Here is a 14,623-nt window from a genome sequence, read left to right as displayed (position 1 = left end):
TCGCGTCATCGAAAAATGTCCAGCGCCGCTGACCGAGCCTCAAAAAATTGAATATCTCTTGCAAGGTATTTTGAGCCCAGGCACAGCGACAAGCATAGCAGCGCAACGTCCGTCGTCAGTGGCGGCCTTCATTGACATATGCACACAGCTTGACCGGGCAATACAACATATAGAGATCGCAAGGAGCCCTGCTCATCGTCCCGGGCAGACCGTGCACAGTCACAATAACGGCAGCCTGCCTTCCAGACAAGTCTCTTCGATGACATTTATATCTGAAGTGACACCTCCAGCTGTCTCCAATCCCAAGCCCAGCCGTGCGCCTACATCCCGTGCTGCCAGCCCTCCAAATCGTCCTCGTTTAGCGGATCTGTCGCCTTCTGAAAAGGAAGCTCGGTACTCAGCCCTGTCAGAACGTTATGGTGTTCCAGCCTTTCGTCCAGGACAGTCACTGAGTGAAGCTGTTTGCTTCAAGTGTCATGAAAAAGGCCATCTAGCATCAAAGTGACCCAGAAAACAAAAGACTGTCACACAACAGCTGGCCACAGCCGCCACATTACTTCAAGCAGCAGCCCCTGCATTGCACGCTAGCCCGTCCGAAGACATCTATGGCTCTCAGCTGGAATGCTCATTCTTCACAGCTAGCATCGGACTCTTGGGATCCTACGATGCATTTCCGGATACAGGGTCCAAGGTAACTATAATTACCAAGTCAGCAGTCAAAGATCTTCCTCTGATGCCTTGGACACACAAGCCCTTAGCAGTCGTTGGTGGATCAAGTGTGTATCCTGAAGGTACAGTCTGCCTGAAGATTACAGTGGGTCCCATCACAGCTCTAGTGGAAGCCGCCGTCATCAGCAACAATGTCTTGCCTGTGATACTGGGTGAAGATTGGTTTCGTGCCAGCAACACACGACTCGTGTTCGAGCCTCCAAATCCAGCCGAACTTCACCATCCTGCCTCGGGTACTGTCATAAAGGCGCAGCTGAAGCTCTATCCACGTGCCTCATGTGCAGTGATCCTTCGGCAGTCCTTCCTGGCTCAATCCACTGAAGTGCCATCTTCACTGGCTCTCCAGGACGTGCCCCTCCCAGGAATGGAGCCAGTTTGGAAACCCTTGTGCAAGAACCTGCCAGAACAAGGTACTACTGCACCGGATGGTACAGTAGCTGTAACAGTTCATCCTGACCTGCCTCCTGCCTTAGTTGCAAAGGATCTCTCAGAGACACAGAAAATAACTCTGGCTACTGCTCTTTCTGATCATCATCTCACATTTGCTCGTGATGAGGATGACATTGGCCATTTCCAAGGTGTGGAACAATGCATCGACCTAGTGCCCAATGCTGTGCCTTACAGCAGAAGCCCATACCGATACTGTGCAGAGGACCGCAAGTTCTTAGATGAACAAACAACCAAGCTCTTGCGTAAAGGCATCATCCTGCCTGCCACTGGGCCGTGGGCCTTTCCAGTCATCGTTGTGTCAAGAGGAGCGAAGAAGCGCCTCTGCGTCAATTATGTTCCACTGAACAAACTCACCATAAGTGTTGCACACCCGTTGCCCCATGCTGATGATATCATGCAAGACGCCGCTGGAGCATCTTATTTTGCATGTTTGGATCTGAAATCTTCCTACTGGCAAGTCAGCCTACGACCGGCAGACTACTCCAAGACAGCGTTTATCACACATAGTGGGACATACATGTGGACACGCATGCCCTTTGGACTAAAGAACGCCCCTTCAACGTTTCAACGTGCCATGCAACTCATCTTTCAAGACCTTCCACCTCCGGCAAGGTCGGGTGTCAGAGTGTATTTGGACCGCATCCTCGTGTTCGCATCGTCCTTCACAGGCCCACCTATCTCCAGGACTATGAAGTGGACCTTTGAAAGTGCTGTGCTTGTACTTTTTGGCTTTCTTTTGTGTTATTCATGCCCGTCCTTGACTTTGCCTTTAATTTGTAGTGCTTTTGTGAACCTGCCAGGCCTATTGTTAGTTGCCATTTGCCACATTGCCATTTCCCACATTGCCCAGGGTTTACTTTCCTTTTTGCGCTCATCAAAAGGGACTTTGATGAAAAAGTGGGGCCGGATGTGAGGTAGTAGCTCCTCTGAAACACAGTTCGCCACTACCTCACAGATGGCGCCACCTTCCCAGCGACGACGCCTTCCCCGCTGCCGCTCGGAGCTGGGGAGACGACGAGTGTGTTGTTGTGTAGTTGCCCGCCCGCCACGCGGTGCGCTCTCCTAGCCCCTCTCAAGCCACATGCCCCGTGTAATTATTGTAAATAAGAATTGGCCGCAATAAAGGCTGACTTCTGTAGTACGCAAGCCTGGCACGTGATCGTCAAGCCCCAGCAACGCCCTCACAGCACATAGCATTAGTGACTTTCCTTACTGTATTCCTTGATGTGTTCATTTAGCCTGTATTCTGAGATCTTCCATTTCATTTTGAGGTCTTTTTAAGAGCAGGCTACATTTAGCTGTATGCAGTGTAACGCGACAGTGTTTGTTTTAGTTCTCTAACAATACTGAATGTATATCTACGCACCTGGAAGTCATGGTGTACAGATTTCATGTCATTGTGTTGGTATGGGCTTTGATTTGTTTTTGAGCTGGAAATTGTTTTATTATAATGCAAAGCAATTTAAAAAAGTTGGCCTATGTTTTTGTTATGCTGTGCGCTCTAGTGATGCTATACACTATTGCACAATGTAGTGCCAGTTTTACGAGATTTACTGGCCCACAGTGTTCGTGTTTTAGTTTTCTCTGACTGGTTCCCTTGCATCACAAAATGTCCGTTGAACGAGTAAAGTGCTGCTATGATTTCCGCTAAAAATAATGCAACAACTAATCACAAGTCGCACTTTAATTCGTTCTTTCTCGCCACATTCACTCTCGCTGCAGTGGTGGCCTAGTCATTGGAGCGTGCATCTCACATGTAGGATGTGCAGGGTTGGATTCCCTGTGCCACTGGGTACCCACCAGTACATTGTGCAAGCTTTTTCCCTGGCTCCTTTTGGATGGAATGCTTGGAAATGGGTTTTAGACTTCCCCTGGTGTTGATGAAGGTCCCTATACCACGATGCTCTTTGACCAATGCTGCCCTTGCCTCTTAAAAAAATTCGTCACTGTCATCATCAGCCCCACACTCCCACTGCTTTCGATGAGCTCACTCACCTCATCATCATGTTCACAGAGATGAGCTTCCGTGCCATCCATGGTGTTAGAAAAGCTGGTCACCTTAAACGTTTTTCAGAGCAGCGCATTGAAAAACTCAGTCACGATAGTTTCTTCCTTTTTTTCCCCGTTTCTCATCCCAAAATTGGAGATGCTGCTACTGCACAAGTAAATGTGGTATGCTCTAACTGCACCTAAGATAGAACAGCGAACAGTTTCAGATGTGTTCCTACTCTATTAATTTATTAATTGCACTATTGAAGACAGTGAGGGAGAACATCACGTTGGGTAAATTGGCAACATTCGTGGGCATGTTTAACCTGGACGTTTTCACCAGTCACCATTTTCTTGAAGCTTTTTTCCTGTGCGCAATACAGCTACCGCAAATGGTTTAGTAAAAAATACTGGCTGTACCAATGTTTTGTGTGATTAAGCAGTAATGACACTCGTTATATTTTAAACTTGTGTGGGCAAACTTTTACTGTCCTTCCCATGAAGACTGGAATTGTCCGAGTTCATTCTTCAATGCCATGGCTGTTGGCTCAGTTTTAGTAGGTGTATAAATTTGTAGGCAGTTGTCAGTCATTTGAGCGTAGGTATAGCAGTCATCTGCATGCAGAAACGGTCTGGAAGGTTTGCTTTTGAGTTCACTTCTTTTCAGGCTCGCCCTACTCAATTTACACAACTTGGAAAAGCTGTTTTACGAGTGTATTCCATATTCACTGTGTTGTACACATGACACTACATGAGTTGTTGCACCTGTAATCTTTTGTCTTAGTGAATGTAATCTGCTTTTCACATGCAGGCTTGCGCTCCAGGGACCAGAAACATGGGGTTCCTTCATCGCAGAACTCTCCAGGTTCGAATCTGCATTTCTTCTCCATATATGCTTTCCTGAAAGTTATGTTCCAAAGAGCAGTTTGTAGGATACGGAAGCTGTAGTTTACTGAACTGTGGCAAATGACAGTGTATGCCTTTGATACTCTGTTATGTGTGAACTACTGACCGAACTGTCACCCTTGTGAGTTCAGTTCATTGATGCAAAAACTTTACAGGGACCAAGGCCTCATCCGGGTTTTAGCCTTTAGTCTTTTCCTCCTCTTGGACACTGTGTGAGCAGCAAATGAAACAAAAAAAATGGTGTTGTCCTCTGTGCTAAGCATACGTCACTGTCACTTTTAAGACTACCCGTGTGGACTTTGTACAGTTTCTAGTTTAGTTTAGTTTATGGGGTTTAACGTCCCAAAGCGACTCAGGCTATGAGAGACGCCGTAGTGAAGGACTCCGGAAATTTCGACCACCTGGGGTTTTTAACATGCACTGACATCGCACAGTACACGTCTGTCGTGTTGTGAATAGTGCAAGCCTTGGAGTCAAATGCAGGAACTGTGCATGGATTACAAAGGCTGCCCTATTTTTTTGGCAGTGATAACACTTCTTGTAGCCTAATTTTTTTTTGCCTGCGTGCAGAATTGATGATAGAGACATCTTGTTTCAGGCCTGATTTTTCCTTAAGGCAAATTTGTTCAATAAAACTTGATAGATACCCATAGATATGATGAGTGTATCCTCCGCATTCAACTTTTATTTCTAATTCGAAGTGAACATTGGCTTGTTGGTTCATGCTGTTTATTTAAAGTACTCTGCTTGTGCAACACAGATTCAGTCGTGACACAGAGCGACCATGGCGCACCTGCTGTGCAAGATTCAACCAGTGAAAGGCACCCTGCGAGCCACTGCATGGAATCTGCTCCTCCTGGCATGGATAACGACCGGGGTAATCCCACAGGAAATAAGCTGCACAAATGCACCCACTGCAACAAGGGATTCAAAACAAGATCCCAGCTAGTCGTGCATCTCAGAGTCCATACCGGCGACCGCCCATACCATTGTAATTACTGTGGAATGAGCTTTGCCCATAAGTTTACCCTAAAGCGACACCAGCGCATTCACACAGGCGAGTGTCCCTACCATTGTGACCACTGTGGCAGCAGCTTTACACAATTTACTGCTCTGAAGAGACATGAGCGCACTCACTCAAGCGACCGCCCATACCGCTGTGATGACTGTGGGAACAGCTTTGCAATGAAGAGTCACCTGATGGCACACCAGCGCACTCACACAGCCGGACGCCCTTACCGTTGCGACCACTGTGGCAGCAGCTTTGCACAAAGGAGCAGCCTGGTGGTGCACATCCGTACCCACACGGGTGAAAAGCCGTTTCAGTGCCAGCTGTGCCCCATGGCTTTTGCGGTACGTTCAGTCCTTGTGAGTCACGTTAGATCCCATAAGGGTGAAAAACCCTACCAATGTGACTTGTGCCAAAAGAGATTCACTCAGAGCCATAATTTGAACTACCACAAGAACGCTGCTCACAAAAAATAGCAATGGTCCATGGTGCCCCTGGTATAAGTGCTTTGCTAACTGCCAATTTGTGTACAAGCTAGCAAGATTCTAGCTGACTACCCTTTAAAAAGTGTAGCTAATCTGCGTCATTAATTACATTTTAAGCTTTGTTCATTTCGACAAACTGGTCAGAAAACGACATTTTTTGTGTCTTTAGACTACACACCCGCTCCGAGTCATTCCTGAAGACGAATAGGAAGCCTGCTGTGCTTATAAACCCGCATAAATGGGAATAAAATCACGGTCATACATGAATGCCATCACTTGTTGTTGGACTGAGACTTTCAAGAACATTGTACCCGGTATTATTCACTGGCGGTAGTTGTCACCTTGCCTCAATAAAGAGATTTGGGGGAGTGACAGGTGGCAAACAATTCATTTTATTTGTGCATTCTGAGTGGGATAATTCTTGTGACCCTAATTATAAATTCATTTATTAATATCTCTGAACCTTTAAATGTTTGTATGACAATAAAGGAAAACTTGTCATTGTGTAAATGTTTGTTTATTCCAGCAGTGTTAGTGGCAGGAATGAATAGCGACATATAGGTGTCCAACATCAAAATCGTGTCTTGCATTAATTTGCAGGCTTTAAGAGTTCTTTGTTCCTTGGAATGAAAGCCAACAAAAGAGTTCGCTAAATCTGCATCACCATTTTTCAGAGCACTGTCTCCACAGGACATAAATGGCATAATATTTGTGGAGTATTTTTTCCACACCGTTTTTAATCTGTATCATCTGTGAGAGTAGAAACTTAGTGACCATTTCACATTCTGCTAGCTTCTAAGCTGTGATAGTGTTATTTGAAAGAGCCTTATCGATTCACATAAGGTGTTCGTGTCACCACACTGCAAGGGTCATGGCTGCTGAAAGAAAAAATACTGTGATTAGTGCCTGTGAAAGACATTGTAATCTTATAATCTTGTAATCGTAAAGCTCGTAATTTGGGTCCATTGTGTGAAATTGATCAGTGCACATTAGAATTTTATTGCAGTTTCCATTCAAAATGTTGAACACATTCTGTGGAGTGAAAGGTCGCACAACGATTCGATCCTGGCTGCTGCGGGATCAATGTCAGTGCACCTTAAATAACTCCAGGTGATCAAAATTTTCGGAGCCGATTGATACGCCATCCCTCATAGCCAGAGTCCCTTTGGGACATTGCATCCCCATAAACTAAACTAAGATAGTTTCAAACCCAACTGTGTACACACAACGCCCTCTTTTTGAATGCGTGAAAAGCAAATCAGGTGCTTTTGAGTTCTTTCGCCCCACAATTTCATGATAAGAAAAAGGGTGCTAAGCAGTGTCATTAGGTGATGGTTCTCACTTATAGGGATCCCATTTGTTATCTTAAAAATCCAATGACATGACTCTGCAATATGCACGAGGGACTTTTTTCAGTGTACACACCACAACTTTGAAATGCTTCATCACCATAGGTAACGTTAAGTGAGTGCTCACACGCATATCAGCACGTCCTTTACACAGCAGAACCACAGGAGAGAGACGTTGCTCTCAGCCTTGAAGCACCATGGTAGTTGCATGTGAAATTTACCTCCGGTGTAATAGCTCACAGTGCTGGCACCTCGGTTTCTCCAGCAGGTGTGCAACACCATGTTGTGGGACAGGTTTGACCATTGGCGCGAAATTAACAAGCAGATGAGACTTGAGTGCAAGCACAGTTTTGGAGTGGATGTGCATTGTTGTGTGTTGACGTCACAACAGTGTGACGAGGTACACTTGTGCCTCACAGTTTTGTTGCACGTGCAGAAGCTGGCATTGCTCTGTCTAGTGCACTCCTGTGCAGTTCAGAGCTGTATTGTTGCAGTGAATCATGGAACTGCTGACATGCACTGATAGGCTTTCTCTTGGTTAATCATGGCATAGACACAAACACAGAAAATGTAGTCGTTTTTTATTAGATTACATGTGTGGAAAAAGCACAATCTCTGAGCAGGTACAATCAATAAAAAATCACTCATGCTATACATGTTAGGAAAACAGTACAAAGGCATCGTCTCCATGCTATTTATAATGTGGGCCGGCCACATTTGGACACTGTGAGGCTTGGACCTCGTGCGCAGTTTCTGTTGGTGTACCTTCCCGCATACCAAAAGTGATGAGAATAAGATGGCTGAACGCCCCTTTTGAACAACGACAGCATCAGAGCCTGCAGTTTTTGTTTTATCCATATTATGATACATGCTTAGCGCCCATACACACGGCACTTGTCTCACCGCCTTCACATCTCTTCTAACATGGGCTCCGCTATCTCTTGGTAAACTAAGGTACGTGGTAAAACACCCTTGTTGCCTTGCCCATTGGGTTCCCAGCGAAAGGGGGATGTGTCGAGGTGTTGCCGGCGATGGAAACGATAGTGCAGAAATCCCACCTATTGCATGGTGCACTGTAGTCCATGCACCTCTGGTATGCCTATAGCAGAAGTAGTGCCGACGATGCAAGGAGCTACCTTGTTGCTAGCCTAAGAAATAACCTAGATGTAGATTCAGTTTCTGAGCTTAAGTGCTAACCCGTGGTTATGTCAGCTGGCTTGTCAAGGCTCATATCTTTTTATATATACATATAAGCAGTCTCTCCATTTTCGATGCGAACTTGTGTTAACCTCGTTTACATCCACTTATTTCTTCGGACACACCGAAGCTGCTCGTCACATGCTGATTGTTGTTTGGGCAATGGAGCCTCCTCGTAAGTTGTCATCGCATTTTTGGTAGTTGTTATTCTTATTTTTTTTTAGGGTGGCGGTGGCATTTCATGTGTCAACCATCAGATAAATCAGGCATTTCTTCTGGTCTCTGGAAATATGAGTTATGAAGATTTTACTACCCGTCATTATGTTAGTCAAGAAGCACACACTTCTGTGCATATCATATTTTCTTTTGCTTTGTGCTGTGCCTGTATAACTTTGCTTACTTGCATTCTAAAGTCAATACACTGTTCTGAAAATAATAAAGGTTGCCTGTTGATCTTCTGAAATTTTTTTTAGAGTGAACAGATATGTGATACTTGATGCGATATTCAAAGGCATTTTGAATTCATATTCCAAAATTTCAATATTTGCATGTCCCAAATTGTTTTGCATTTGATGACCTGATGACTCTTCATAAGGGAGCCAAAAGTAAAAGCTTATTGTAAAATTTTAAACACTTACGGGTGATAGCACAAAAGATTGTTACAGAAACAAGTAGTGTTCTTTCCAGAAGTTTATACAAGCAGCTGGGCGATACTACAAAAGGGTCATTATGAAAGAAGCCAAACATAGCAGTGGACGGCCGGCAATGGGTCGGGTTAGCAGATGATATTTGGAACCTTGTGGGGATGAGATGGCTCTGGCTGACAAAGCAGTGGGTGTGTTCGAGGTGAGCGGGAATGACCTTTGTGGTGCTGTAGATGTGGTTAGGGTCACAAAAATGAAGAGAAAAGGTTTGTTAGTAGTTATTTTAGTCACCACATTTCCATGAAGCCATAGTGAAGCTGCCATATTGTCACGCACTACCTATCAACTCTGAAAGAACAACGAAGAAGTGCGCACGCAAAAGAAGCTCGGTATTTTCCCGCTGACGCATAGAGTTCGTGTCCACCTGCCTATGTAAATAGATTTTGTAAATAGAACTTGTAACAGTGTGGTGGAGATGCGCAAATGCCTGGTGAAATGTTCATGACCTACATAGAAACGGAGGAGGTATTGAAGATCTGCAGTCGTTAATCCACGTATGTCCAAAAAGATCGCATGAGGCATCTCCGAAGAGGCACCGCGGAGGTCATCTACAGTTTTCTTATAAGTACAGACACCTTAGACTCTCCCACGGGCATCATCAAGCATTGTCGCACCTTTGAAACTCTTAATGTATCGAATTACTCCAATGTTTGGCTGCCTGCCTGACGTCAGCACCATTGCTAGCATGAATTTCCATGAGCCTGTGAATTTGTGAATCTCCCTGAAGTCATTCATCAAATTTTCTGCGATGAACTCTCCCCGCATCAAGATCTTGGGTGCTGCAGTGAAGTTTCGTACGAGAGCTGTCCTCTGCAAGGAGCTGCAGCTCATCGCTCCTGCTCTTGAGGTTCGTCCACTCACTCCTCTCCCTGTGAAACTTGCATCGATTACGGCGACGATTCCATGATCACCCGTCCCTACCCCAGTGCACCAGCTCGCCCTCAATGCCACTAGCAGCAGCAGGAGTATGATGGCCTCTTCGATCGAACAGTGGCTACGAGGAGTGTTAATCAGAGTGCCCTCGCGACCCACCAGTTTTTTACCAATGCAGTCTGGTCGGTCACGTTTCCAGATTCTGCCGTCGCCGGGGACCGATTTCCCGCTACCAGTGCCAGTGGTCGAACCCCCACTCGAGTTCCAATGCACCTGTTCGTGACCTTATCTTGACATCTCCCCAGCACCCATCCAATTACGCACTGCCATGAAATGACTCCCCTGCCTCTGACCGAAGCCTGACTCCACCCCCGCGTTCTCCCCAACGTGGTTGCCCTACCATCACCGGGAAACTACCGTGTGCGGCCGATGGAGGTGCGGTCATAGGGTCATCGATATTTTCACTTCTTCTGCCATTTGTTAATTATGTTAAAGAACCGCCTTGAAGTGTTAGTGGATGGTATTTCTATCGTGGCCTTAGTGGACACTGGTGCCAGAGTCTGTGATGAGTTCAGCTTTCAAGAACCATCTCGGTCATAAAATAATGTTTGCTTGGGATAGTGCTTTGATATTCTGTGGTGTAGAGGGAGAATCATTGGTTCCGATTGGTATCTGTTTTGTAAATATAGTGATCACCGGCCATGTGTTCCGAACTTAATTCATGGTGCTCCCTCGGTCTATGCATGACATCATCCTAGGTATTGACTTCTTACACCACTGCAGTGCCACTCTCGACTTCCACAGTGGCAGCACATCATTAAGTACTAGTCTTCTGTCGGCTTTCATAGAAGCACGTGGTCCCTCCTACGCGCTCTCTTAGATCCAACAACCACTAAATCTCAGACACAAGTAAACACACAACGTCTAATACAACTAGAGCTCCAAAAGGGCACCGACGTAATTGGCCAACTACGGGACACTTACATACCCACACCCCTTCAGTCAGCAGATGCACCCAATCTACCTCCACCTAACCCAGAAGTTGATGCCGACATCACATTAAACGAAGTCCGCCGAGCACTCTTCAGTATTCGCTGCTCTACGGCGCCAGGGCCGGATGGCATAACGTACAAGGCACTACTCAATCTGGACGAAGTCTCCCTCCAGGAAATCACGGAGCTCTTTAATAACCACTGGCAAGCTGGGACGCTCCCATCAGCCTGGACCCATGCCAGCATGCGATTTATACCCAAACCGGGCAAACTCCTCACCCTTCAAAATTTGCGCCCCATCTCCTTAACGAGCTGTGCCGGCAAGCTCTTCGAGCATCTCAATCTCAATCGCTTGCAACCGTTTCTAGAAACAACAGGCTTTCTCTCCAACGTTCAATTCGGATTCCGCCCAAACATCTCGGCGCAAGACGTACTTCTTACCCTCCAAGAGTCCCTCTTTTGCACCAAGCGCCGTACAGCCTGTACGCGAGCCATACTGGCCCTGGATATTCATAAGGCTTTCAACACAATAAGCCATGACCATACCATCATGACATCAGCTACCACGGGGTGCGGCACCCGCATATGGCAATATATATTCGGGCCTTCCTTCAGGGACGCACGGCAGAACTCCATCTTGGGGATATTACCTCCCATCCTTTCCCCCTGCCTAACCGGGGTACCCCACAAGGGGCGGTTCTGTCACCTTTACTTTTTAACATTGCCCTATAACGCCACTGGCAAAGGCCCTTGCTGCTATCCCAGGGCTCCACACAGCCATATACGCAGATGATATAACCCTCTGGACAACGGGAGGATACCTTGGAACAGCCCAGGATATCCTGCAATCTGCCATAGACATCACCACCACTCATTTAGCAAACACAGACCTCCGTTGCTCTCCAAATAAATCGGAACTCCTGCAGCTGAAGCCCCTACCCAGTGACCCCCAGATTGAACTGCACATGTATGGGAATCCAATGCCCATTGTGCCTCAGGTGAAGATTGTCGGCCTTCTCATTAACACACTCGATGCAACCGCTACCCTTCCGCTCTTGCAAAGACAGACCAAACAGGTCGCTCCACTTATCAGGCGGGCGGCAGCACGCAATCATCGGATGTCTGAACGCGAGACCCTCAATATGACAAATGCACCAATCATTAGCCGCATTACATACCACCTCCCATACCACATACTCACTCAGCGGCAAACACAACAGGCAGACATCCTAATACGCACGGCTGTCACATCCGCCCTACGTCTTCCACGGACGGTTAGCTGGAAACATCTCCTGGCCACTGGTACCCACAATACAGTGATTGAATTAATAGAGGCTCAACGCACCAACCAATTAGTCCGCCTGAGTCGCACAGAAACAGGACAACGCCTACTGCAACAGCTACGTCTCAATCCACCCATTCCCACCTCAACAAGTCCTACACCTTACATGATTTCTCTGCGCACTCAGGATCACATATATCAGAAGCCCCTACCGCGCAATATGAGCGCTAGTCTCCATCAGGGTAGGCGGCAGGCACGAGCGAGCTATTACACGAAAACCTACAGCAACCGCTCCGATATCCTTTATGTTGACGCGGCAGAAAATTCGAAACAAGGATATTTCACGGCAGTCGCAGCCTATGAAGACGGCACAGTGGGGGCCGCCGCCACTATCCGGACTAATTCGCCTGCAGAAGCGGAAGGAGCCGCCATCGCACTTGCTGTGGCCCACTCCTCCATTGACAAAAACGTAACCGAAATTTGCACAGATTCCCAGGCCGCGTACCGCCACTACATAAAGGGCGTGGCGACGCCGGCAACACATCGTATTCTTGCCACAGTCACCTCTCTCGACCGAACGGTTACTCTGTCGTGGGTCGCTGGGCATGCCTCGATCCCCGGTAATGAGCACGTTCATGTGCTGGCCCGAGAACTCTCCTCCCGGACCCCGGATGATCAGGCATCCAACCCTGCGAAAGAGGCCCCATCGGTCCTCTCTACATATCATCAAATCACAACATTCTACAAACTCAGCCGCATGACACTATACCACCACCCCACAGTACCTTGTCGCCCTCATCCAGCGCCACATGGCGACAATTACAGACAGGCTGCTTTATTTCCCCCCACCGTCTCATGCTTTCACCCCACCTTTCCTCCTGATTGTACCACCTGTGGCGCGCCCAGATCCACATTTTTCCACTATCTTTGGGAATGTCCTTCCCCAAAGGCAGTACCCCCATCCCCAATCCCACTCATTCTTCCTGGGAGGCTGCTGTACGGACCGCTCAGCCCGCCGGCCAGAAATGGCTGGTGGATCGGGCTTTACGTAAAGCACAAGCCCGTGGACTCCTGGACCAGTTGGGGAAGATTTTTTTGCGTCATAAAGTTGTTTCCATCCATCCATATGCAGGTTTGGGAATGTTCCTGTCTGCAATCTTCGCCAATACACTGCCTCTAGCTGATTTAGATGAGGATGAGGCGGCGGATAGCGGATCCGTACCCCCTTATAGTAGTTGAGAATGTCTAAGTACGTAGGGCCGACTCGGTCGGGTAGATCGTCCGATTGAGAGGAAGCTCGGCTCATATACCCTCGAGCTACCTCGTCGGCGCGTTCGTTCCCCGCGATGTCGGTGTGTCCTGGCACCCAGTAAATGCTATGTGTGACTTTTGGTGGGGTCGCGCTCTGGAGGAGCCGGAGCGCGGCGCAACCTATGCGGCCGGTCATGTAGTTACGGCACGCTTCTCTTGAATCTGTAAGGATGGTAAGGGACGTGTTGCTTCGATAACCGACTACCGCCGCTAGAGCTACGGCCAGCTCCTCCCCTTCAGTTACCGTGCAATCCCTCACTGAGGCGCTAGCTAATTCCTTTAGGTTGGAATCAATAGCTACCGCCACTGTGCTGTTATGTGAGCTTCCTGTATACGGAGCCGCGTCCGTGTATACTGTTGTGGATTTTGTAGCTAGATTTTGTTGTACGTACCTCTCCCGGGCTGCCCTACGGGTCGCATGCAAGTTGGGGTCCATGTTCCGGGGAAGGGAGCGAACCTTTAGCGTCTGGCGAATTGCGTGCGGTATGCTCGCAGTACGATTCTCGATTTCCGCAGTTCCGCCTAGCCCCAGTCGCCTATGAAGCGAGCGCCCCGTAGGAGTCTGCTGGAGCCTGGCTAACTGCGTGACCAGTTGGGCTTCTTTGATCTCTTCGAAGGTGTCAATTGTGAATTCCAAGAGCCAGTAGTTTGGCGTTGGAGGTGTTCATTGGTAGATGCAGGGCTGTCTTGTAAGCTTTGCAGAGTATGGTATCTGCACTATCCACTTCTCCTTTGTTGAGGTTGAAGTACGAGAGGGCGTAACCCACGCGACTGACCGCCAGGCTCTGAACCAGGCGCAGGGTATCCCCCTCTCGCATGCCGCTCCGCTTCTGCATGTGCAGGTTAAAAATCCCCAGGTGGTCGAAATTATTACGCACACCTCCACTACAGCACTTCTTTCTTCCTTTCTTTTTTCAATCCCACCTTCCTCCCTACCCTTACGGCGCTGATCGGGTGTCCACTGAGATATGTGAGAGTTACTTCGATGTTTCCTTTCCTCAAAACCAATTTTGCACGAGCGCGGGGCAAATGCACAATTTCATTTTGCTTGATTTTGAAGTGTTCACTACGCTATTCAACAAACACCGCGAGTGTGCCGGCGTATGTCGGAGCAAGAGTGATGCCACGCACGGCGCAGGCTACTGCGCATGTGCGCCACCGCTTCTCCTCCTCGCCACCGTTTGACCTTTCGCCCCAGCCATGCGCAGTGCGCAGTTTAAATAAGGGGTATATAAGGCGCGCTTGCCCATAGAACAGGCGCACGCTGCCGCGCGCTATGCGTCATCGTTGGACGCTCACCGCAAGCGCGTTTATTGCGTAACAGCTAAATTTACAGATTACGAGGGG

The sequence above is a fragment of the Amblyomma mixtum genome, chromosome 10 (genome assembly GCF_055824585.1).
Source record: "Amblyomma mixtum isolate Tamu chromosome 10, ASM5582458v1, whole genome shotgun sequence".
Lineage (NCBI taxonomy): Eukaryota > Metazoa > Arthropoda > Arachnida > Ixodida > Ixodidae > Amblyomma > Amblyomma mixtum.
This window is presented reverse-complemented; position numbering follows the sequence as displayed.